The 10553-nt window shown below is 39.6% G+C and overlaps 1 protein-coding gene across 5 annotated transcripts in view; it reads left to right on the top strand.

The window, feature by feature from the left end:
* Positions 1 to 10553, top strand: part of sash1a (SAM and SH3 domain containing 1a) — a 433329-nt gene that overhangs the window by 149281 nt on the left and 273495 nt on the right. The window lies entirely within an intron of this gene.

Raw genomic sequence — 10553 nt, forward strand, 5'->3', positions numbered from 1 at the left:
GTTCTTAGAGTCATAAAAAGATAACTCAGTGCATATAACATTGTTGCTCACTAAAGTTGAAGCATAATTATGGTCATAATCTTTGGTTTAAGTTACATCATGCAGCCATAGTGATGAGATAATGCATCATTTTATTTATGCAGTATTATTTGTACAAATTTGTGTTTGTTTTCCCTTAATCTTAGTTTCTTACAGTGCATTTCTTTCCATATTTTGTCACGGTCTGCCACGACCGGGGGGTGTGGCAGCGAGGAAAGAACCCAGATGCAGGCAGGCGTGAAGGGGTTAACAAAACAACAAGACTTTAATAATAAAAATACAAAACAAAAACCCACGAGGGGGTGTCAAACCAAGAATGACCTAAAATACAAAACTAGAACAAAAACTTCCCACGAGGGGGCCAAAAAAACAGCAGGACGAAATAACAAAACTAAACATGACCAAACGTCAAAGCAAAATACAAGGAAGTCAAATACGTTAAATAATAATCCAAAAGACAAGCAAGACAAGGCAGGACAAGACGAGAGACTCACAGAGTTGCAGTCTTGGGAGACGCAGAGCTAACACACCAAACACAACGTAATACACGAGCACAGGACAAAGAAACAAGAGGGTATATATAGGGAAACACAAACGAGGTATAACGACACAGGGCAGGTGAGGGTATTCAAACACTTAGGGAAAGATAACAAGGAAACGAGAGGAGCGGGGCCAATGACAAGACACTGGAGAGAACGTATATTATTGTCCAAAGGACAACAATAAGTTTCTCTCCACACATAACCAAAGACTTTGTCATGGCTCTGCTACAGGACCAAGAAAAACATGACTAAGGAAGCAGAGCCATGACATATTTGTTGTGAGAGGCTGCTTGAAATGGTTTTAAACGTTTGTCTATTTCTTCTAAAATTATGTCACACTTTCTAGAATCCGGAGGTCTATTGCACAAAGCCGGTTTAAGTTTATACCCATTGTGAGTTTGTGTTTACTTTGAGCATACTCTGAGTTTACGGGCTCAAGAAGGGGGATTGGTTTGAAGCGGAGACTTAAATTACATGGCTATCATGCTCCGGAGCAGGTTTTATTCTGGGTTAGAGATCGCAAACCAAAACTGGACCAATCAGCTTTGAGCAAAGTGACATATATCTGACGCAGTGAATCCACTCCCCTTGTATCTCACCTCAAATTAAAAAAAGTTTCAAGTAATAAGATGTTGGATTATTGTTTATTAGGCTATATTTTTATTTTATAATTATATTATAATTCTGTATAACTCATGTTATCTCAAATAATTATAACATGAGTTGATAAATGTGACCCTGGACCAGAAAACCAGTCATAAGTAGCACTGGAGTTTTTGGCCTATAGCCGAAAAACATTGTGTGGGTCAAAAATCATTAGGATATTAAGTAAAGATCATGTTCCATGAAGATAATTTGTGTATTTTGATATAAAACTTTATTTTTGTGATTAATATGATATGCTAAGGACTTCATTTGGACAATTTTAACAGCGATTTTCTCAGTATTTAGATTTTTTTGCACACTCAGATTACAGAGTGTTAAATAGTTGTATGTCGGCCAAATATTGTCCGATCCTACATCAATGGAAAGCTTATTTATTCAGCTTTCAGATGATGTATAAATAAAAAAAATTGACCCATAAGACTGTTGTTGTTGTCCAGGGTCACAAATATTAATCAATTAATAGACAAAGCATTTAAATTAATATACTGTACATATAATTACAAGCTTCAGTATATAAAGCATTTTAAAGTAATGAAGCACACGTGTTTCTATTTTAATTCATTGGAATTCTTTAATGATTCCTTCCTATTCAACAGAAAAGTGAATTGTGCTGAAACTCACGGGAAGTCAATAAAACTGATGATGCTTTCTGTGTTCCATATGAGTGGGTGTTTCCCGCACGTGTCACACTTTCAGATGCACGCACCTCACAAACTCTGGGGCTGTGTCCGAAATAGCCCCCTATACCCAAATATAGTGCACTAATTGAGGGGACATCGATTTTTAGTGCTGTCCGAATTCATAGTGGACATTATTGAGTGCACTCATTCAATCCCATGATGCATCATAATAACGAGTGTCCAACCGATGTACACCCACGGCTAGCTGCTAGCTGAATTATTTCCCACGTCTCGGCAGATGGCGCCCGCAGCATTTCCAGTGCACTGAGTGTCCGAATTTACTCACTCGTTTTTCACCTGCTCCTTAAAGTGGACTATATTAGTGAACTAATGTAGGGAATAGTGAATGAGGAGATAGTGAATCTGATCAAATAGTGAATCTGATCAAACCTGAGTTGACAGAATGTTTATACCAAGCGTTGTGCAACATCTGAACCTGATCTAAACCAGGTTGGGTTTGTCTGGTTTTGTCAACCCAGAATTTGTTCATCTTGCTTTGTGCAGTAGGCCTTTGGTCTTGGGGAATGTGTCATGATCATGGTGGTGAGACACAATGACAAAGAACCCAATCGCAGACAGCGGGTAAGGGGTTAACAGACTTTTAATAAATAATTAACAAAACAAAAACCCACGTGGGGGTAAAACAACAAAGCACAAGGGTATAAAACATGACATCAGGGACAAGGACTAACTACACCTAACCAGACTAAGACAACACTTGAATTAAATGCAAAATAACTAAACGGAACAATGACGAGACCTGGAGAGAATATGATGAGCCATGAGGCCAAAATTACCTCCCTCCACATGAAACAAGAGGTTCTGCCATGGCTCTGCCACACGATCAAGAAAAGCAAGACAAGTTGGGGCAGAACCATGACAGAATGACAGTTCCGAAGTTTGTATTCACCCCATTTGACACATCTAGTCCAGTCCATGATTCTGCAAACAAGCTGATGATTTGAATTGTGTGTGAAATAAGGGAGACAAAAAATAAGTTCTGTAGGTCCTCAGAACTAATATGTTAGTTAAATATATTCAATTGAATGGTTTTATACTTTGAAAGCTCAAAGGGATATTTCAATAGCAAACCAAAATGTCCCCATGTTTTACTCACCCTCAAGGCATCCTAACTGAATATGTTTTTCTTCTTGAAGAACAATGCAGTCTGAGTTATAATACCACGTATCATTTTACTTCCAAGCGGTAGAATGGGAGTGAATGGGTGTCGACTTTTTGAAGCTCCAAAAAGTGCATCCATCGATCAAAGAACTGATCGCCACGGCCTTCCAAGTGTTCAGAGCCTTCCATGTGTTCAGAGTCCTCCAAGTCTCCTGAGCCTTCCAAGTGTTCAGAGCCTTCCAAGTCTCCCGAGCCTTCCAAGTGTTCAGAGCCTTCCAAGTCTCCTGAGCCTTCCAAGTGTTCAGAGCCTTCAGAGCCTCCCGAGCCTTCCAAGTCTTCCGAGCCTTAAAAGCGTTCAGAGCCTCCCGAGCCTTCCTTTAGAGGCTCCCCCTGAGTCCACCATGGCGGCCATTGTGGCATTGGCCGTGGCTGCGTGGACACCCTGGGATTTCCCCAAAGAAATTCTACCGTCCCAAAGAAGGCCTACCATACCCATGCTGCAGCGGCTGGTCCTACCTCCTTGGAAAAGACTCTGAGGACCGGTCACGGGAAGCACCTCCTTGCAGCAGTCGTCCTGGTTGTCACCAGCATCCTCACAGCGACCTGGATGACCGCATCCTCCACCATCCCTGACTCCCCCAGCTCCACCATAAATTCCCCCTGTCTGTCCCCTCATTGCCCGTTTTTCCCCATGGACTCTGGATTCTTCCAGCATCCTCTGCACACCCTCACCTGCCAGCGATCACCCCATCACCAGGACTCTTTATATACTCACCCAGTTGTCATGTTCTTTGTGGAGTTTCATATGTTGTAACAGTGTTTATCGTGTGCCGCTTACCCGTTGTGTTATTCTGTGAAGTTCATTAAATAAATAGGTATTGTGGATACACCTTCATCTGGTGTTCCGTTACAATGACAGACAGACCAAAAACTACCTGTAGTCAGTTCTGTAGTCAGTTCCAAAACTGCAACACACCACTGGAAAAAATCTCTGTTAAAGGACCCATTGCATGAAATTCCAATTTCCAAGTGTTTAAGTGGTATAGGCTCTTATTATAATATTACCGCCCCTTAATCTACACAATTCCACCCACGGCGCTGCCGCCATTGTTGTTTTCACAAGCGACAGCGGTGTACGTGACGCTATGGCTAAAGTTTGTGGACAACATGCAATGTAGTCGCTGCACAGAGTCCTAACTTTGGAAGAGACAGGAGTCGATTTATTTTACTTTTAGTGGAAATCCCTCAGAAACATAAGTAAAAACCTTTTTGTTTGTTTGTTTGTAAGTAATGTAAGTAATATTTATCAACAATCTGAATTGACGTACATGTACCGTATATATAGGAGGATAACGTTAGCATACGCAAACGAAGGGAGCCAAGTCATTCAAGGGCTAAATAGAACATTCAAAGCCAGTGTTAAACTTATTCTATATTCATATGTTATTTGGTAAATGGGCACTTGGAGTTTAGCTATATGTATGTTAATACATTATGTGCATTAATATGTTCAGCTGTGGCAAGCTGTTTGATTTGCTAATGAACAGGGGTGAACACTGCGGTTAGTTTAGTTTTAAACGTCTCAAATCATTCGTCCTTAGGCTGAATAATCTGTCACAACATACTAGTTATGCTCTCACATTGTGTGTGTAACGTTATAACTTGTCAATGACAAGCGCTAAAATCCACGTAATTCCGCTGAGATCTGCAGGTGCGCATTCCGTGGATTTTAGGTAAGCATACATGCACAACGTGAGCGCTGTTTGCTGTGACGGATTTTTTAGTCTCCGGACGAATGATTTGAGATGTTTAAAATGAAACTAACCGCAGAGGAGTTCAGGAAACATTATTTAGCTAAACCATTGCCATGGCAGTACTACAAGTGTGTTGTGTTGACACGCCAGAAGGGGGGTGGGGTGTGCTGTAACTCATTATCATTTGAAGAGACATGCACCAAAACGGGTTGCTGTGAGCATAACTGTTTTTGACGAGGCAAAAAGGGTTTTGTTTACACAGCCATTGAGTGTTTTTAAGCAAAATATGTTCCAGGCATTTCATGAAGGCCCTTATCATACCGACTTGATGAAAGTGCTAATTTAATGAGTCCTTGAAGAACATCAAAGTTTTAAAATCTGAATAAAACTAAAATTAGAATATTTCTTCACTGTAAAAATGATTAATAAATTATGGAAATATATGTTTGTTAATTTTGTTAATGTTAACAAATGTTAAAGTCCGCTTGTGGTTGAAATCAAGTTTTAAATTTTGTTAATATGTCTACTGTATGTGGTGTTTTTAATATGCTTGACAACAAACCTTGTGCAATTTATCATTTTAAACCATTCCTGAGTATATTCTCAATAAAACGGAAGTTTACGTCATTACCCTGTAACCAATCCCATCAACTCATTTGATCAGCATTTGTAGCCATAGATATTTAAGGATGCCGCATAGACTCGGCCCTGAAACGATCACTGTTTTGGCTCTCGATTTCACTTTCGGTTTTAGTTATAACAATGTCTGGAACAACCGAGTGCAGTATCTACGTATGTACGTCCGAGCTGGTGCAAATTAGTGGTGGCGGGACAAATTCGCATATTCATATCTATAGACTTGGTTGGTGTCGTGTCATAGCTCACTGGAAATGCATGGTGTTAACCCAGTATAAGGCCACAAAATCACTTTTTCCGTTCAACAGAGCAAGATACATAGAAAACGCGAGCCGTATTGGGCCGGTGACTCTGTATCTGTGACTGAACAAATGACCCAACGGATTGACCAGAGGTGTCGTTTCTCTACATTTTTTTGTCAAATCAACCAAATTTAAATGATAAAAACCTGCCAAGTAAATAAGTTATCAAAGTCTTGAAAAATGAGCAGTACTCTCTGCTCTCAAACGCTGGGGGAGTGTCTGCTGTCTGTGCTGAAGCCATGCCCACTCAGGTCTCTCAACCTGAGTCCCTGGTATATGTGAAGAGTTTTACGGATTTTAATTCAAACACGCAATATTCATCAATAGAGATTCACTGAAGCGTGTCGCGATCACGTGCAGTGATCCCCCTCCTTCAGTTCCCTGTTTGCGTTATTCCGCTCCGTCAATTTGCATCTGCTTTACCGTTCGCTTGTTATTTGGCCTGAGACTTGTTTAGTTGGGTAGAGTGAAAGTGTGTGCGTGAGAGTTGGCAACCCTGAGCTCGTGATTGAGCAGACCACTCATGCTAAGGCACTCTAGTGTTAGGGAGGGGCCATGCATGCTCCGACGCTCTATTGCATCATCGAGCCACCGTTTTAGCCCTGGCCAAAAAAAAAAATCCTAAACACAGATTTGGTGAAAAACTGTTTAACGGTTTAACTCCACATCTTGTAATGTGTTTCAGCAATACATTTCTAACATTTATAATGTATTTAGAAACAATTCTCAGAAATCTCTTTACAGAGACTTTAAAGTCCCACTGCATTCAAAATTGCATCACATAAAACTCATCTTTTAGTATTAAAATAGCATATGTAAAAGTTTTTTCCTGTGATAACTTCCATATGGCTTAAAATTACTTGAATGTAACTCTACACCCTTGCTTCATTTAGTATACATGAATTTATGAATATGCAAATTCTGTTCAATCGCGTGAGCTCGGATCATTGATTATAGGTACATAGATGCCTCATTCGACGTGCGAGCAGCACATGATCAAGTTGCAGAAGCAGAGCTGAAACACCAGCGATTGTTGATTTTCACTACAGGGGGACTTTAACGTGTTAAATGAATACATTTTATGCACAGTTTTGACTGTTGCACATTTCGACTGTTCTCCCACATAAATTCATATAATAAGGAAACAGCTTAACATGGCTCGATGCAGCGATAAACTATGAACACCAAATTTTCTGTTATTATGTTGGTGTTTGAAATCAGTGGTAAAATGTGTTTAATAATTTGGTTAAACATGTTGTTTCGGTACATTAAGCCACAAAGCTGTTTCATAATGGACGTCTATGGGAAAGACAGAAGTATAAGAGTTATGTTAATGAATTAGCAGTTCAGTATTGCAATTACGAGAGCATTAATATTTTACATTGGCCACTTTAAATCATTTATGATTTAGCGTTATTGATTGTAACTATGAAACTAATCCTGTGAAAGAGTGTAAGATAATAATCAGTCACACAAACTGTCCCAAACTCAGGGTACAATTTACCAAATCAACGAATCAATGAATAAATAAATGTTTTTCACGTTAAATGTTTTAGAAAGTCCACTAGGTTGCGGTGCAGGGGGACGGGACTAGTCTACACCGTTCTGGTTTTTTCACTGTATATAAAACTTCAGATCAGGGTTTTTAACTTATAAGAGATTCAGAACACCATATAGCAACTTTTTGACATTGCACCAAGCAAAAAGCAATCATAGTCATTACAAAGAGCTAAGATCAAGCGCCTAACAAGGTCTACACGCGTTTATTCTAATGGAGTGTTTTCCCTCATTTCCCTCATCATTAGTAGAATAAAACCATTAAGATTTAGGGCAGTTGTGGCCTAATGGTTAGAGAGTCGGACTCGTGACCAGAAGGTTGCCGGTTCGATTCCCAGGGCCGGCGGGTAACAACTGAGGTGTCCTTGAGCAAGGCACCTTACCCCTACTTGCTCCCCGGGCGCTGCAGTGATAGCTGCCCACTGCTCCGGGGGTACGTGTGTTCACTACTCTCTGGATGGGTTAAATGCAGAGGTCACATTTCGTTGCCTTGTACCTTCGTACATGTGCAATGACAATAAATTGAATCTAAATCTAAAAAAAAAAATCTAAATCTAAAATTTAGATAAATTGTTGGAAAGTTCTTTACAGCAGATGATGTTTTACAACTGAAATGAAGCTATCAGGATTAGTAACCAATTAACTGATAAGAAACACTATACCTGTATAACGCCACTTTTACACCAAGTTCAACGCATAAAGAGTTGTAGGCGAGTGACCTATGAACACAGATCTATGAGTATGACCTGTGTGACCTATGATTTGTGATGTCAGCACCTGTGAGTTATCTCATGACAATACCTATAGATTACATGCTTTTATATATAGATATGCATATGTGTTTTATTTTCTTTAATTATGTCTTATAAGAAACTTTTGTATAAACTTTAGTTCACAAAAAAGGTCTCTTTGCACGTTGAATTTCATGTTCATGTGACTGGCTGGTTGGTGTTGTAGGTCAGATGCTTGTTCAAACTAAAATTCAGTCTCAATATTAAGAGAGATAGTGACAAAAGGTGGCAGGAGTAAGTCAAGTTTTTCCTTTTGTCATTTGTTAAATTGAAGTTTTAAGTAATTAACTGAGAAATCAAGTTTTTGAAAATGTTGTTTCTTGCATAGTAAAGGCCATCGCACATTGAGTCTGAAATTTGCATCCGAAATTTGCACACGTTAAAAAATAAATACGACCTCACGTTGTGTCAATCACATTTACACACTGCCTCCGATATTTTCGGACCTTGACAGATAAGAGGACGCTTAAAGGCCTAAAAGGAACCAATCATATTAAAGAGAAAAAAAATCATAGTACCGTGTTATCTCTGCCCATTTATCTATCTTATATAAACTGTTGTAATCTTTTGTGAGGTCAGTTTATCTTTGATTGGTTTTGAGATACTCCCAGCAGTAAACAAAGAACATCCAAAGGCACAGACTGGAGTCTGAGACCTGAAGATATTAAATTGTAGTTAGAGGTAACTTGAGTCAGGTGCGTCAAGGGAATTTCTACCACAAGAGCATGCAGAGTACCTTCAGAGATGAAAATGGCCTCAGAAAGATCCTAATTCACTCAACATTTTTGAAAGATTTCTGGGCAGACCAGGTATGTACAGGAGTTGTGCAAAATAATATGGACAATATAAGGCATAATATGAGAAATAGGAGATATTTTTAATATAAGGCGTTGGACCACCGTTTGCATTTAATACAGCCTTCGATCCTCCTTAAGATATTTTTTTTACATTTTACATTATTCTGTCTAACCCACGTATTTCTGAAACATGTCTGTGTAAGTAAAAGCTCTTTCAGTGATGGCACTTGAGAGTTGGTTGGACATGCATTTGCATCTCCATTGTGGTTTCTCTTTACAGATCCAGAGCTGCAAAATCCCTCTAGGGGCTTAAGTTGCAGCACAGGTACGTTTTAATGCAGCTAATTTCTGACTTTTACTCAGTACTATCAGGGTTCCAGCTTTATCAATTAACATGACACTTTAGGGACATCTTCCCATCCATGACAGCCGTGTGATTGAATATCAGCACCACCATGATCCCATGCTGAAGATCTCCTCTGATTGTCTCAGTCCCTCTATAGCCTGGGTTTGGGGTTCAGGATTGAGCAGCGTCTGTGGAAGATACTCATTTGTCTCAGCTTCTGTGAAGAAATTCAGGCTGATGGAGACAGCCACATCACCAAGACAGACTGTCCCATTCACCGCAAATGCATGATGACCTCTCAACTTCAGTCTTGACCTGGGAAAGAACAGGGTTTGTTGACCGGAAAATCACAAAGATTTGATAGGCTAAGCTTAAGAGATCTGACAGAAAGTAGACGTCAGTAATACAGTAAAAAATAAATAATATATTGATCAAAAGAAGATATTTTGGGAAATGTCTAAGTCTGAGATTTTCTAAAGTTTTGTGTCCATGACAGTGAAAGTCAATGGCAGTCAGTGTTGTTTGGTTTCCAATGTTCTTCCAAATATATTATTTTGTGTTCTGCAGATGAAAGTCAGCTTTAGGGGCAGTCCTAATGGTTAGCAAGTCGGACTCGTGACCAGAAGGTTGCTGGTTCGATTCCCAGGGCCGGCAGGTAACGACTGAGGTGCCCTTGAGCAAGGTTGGTCCCCGGGCGCTGCAGTGATAGTTGCCCACTGCTCCGGGTGTACGTGTGTTCACGACTTGCTGTGCGTGTGTTCACTACTCTCTGGATGGGTTAAATGCAGAGGTCACATTTCGGGTATGGGTCATATCTGACTAATAGGTCACTTTCACTTTTGTAAGGAGTTTATAGCTCATGGGCAAAATGTTAATGCTCTCTCATTTGTAAATTGAGATCTCAAGTTCCCAAGATTACTTTTTGCTTTCTTTTAACCACAGTGGCCCTCGAAGCAACAACTTCTTCTGACTTTTTAGCTCTAAAAATGAGAAATTATCTCAGATCTGATATTGGCCAGATGAGCAAGTAAAACCTTTCTTGTCATTATGTTTCACAGTTACAGTTGGGTGTTATCTGCATAAATGGAAAAGACACCTGTATTTCCCAAACATTGAGCCTAAAAGCATATTAACACAGAAAAGACAAGAAGCAAGACTATGCTTTCATAAAGCCATACTGTACTCTATTACAAATATAATACAATAAAATAAGTATTTTGAGAGTTGTCCGATGTTACTGTTACTTTTTTTGTTTTAACCCACGGTTGGGTCGAACTTTTACCCAACAGTTTTAAATGATACGTCCATATAATGCGGGATT

Source organism: Triplophysa rosa, linkage group LG15 (assembly GCF_024868665.1).
Source record: "Triplophysa rosa linkage group LG15, Trosa_1v2, whole genome shotgun sequence".
Classification (NCBI taxonomy): Eukaryota; Metazoa; Chordata; class Actinopteri; order Cypriniformes; family Nemacheilidae; genus Triplophysa; species Triplophysa rosa.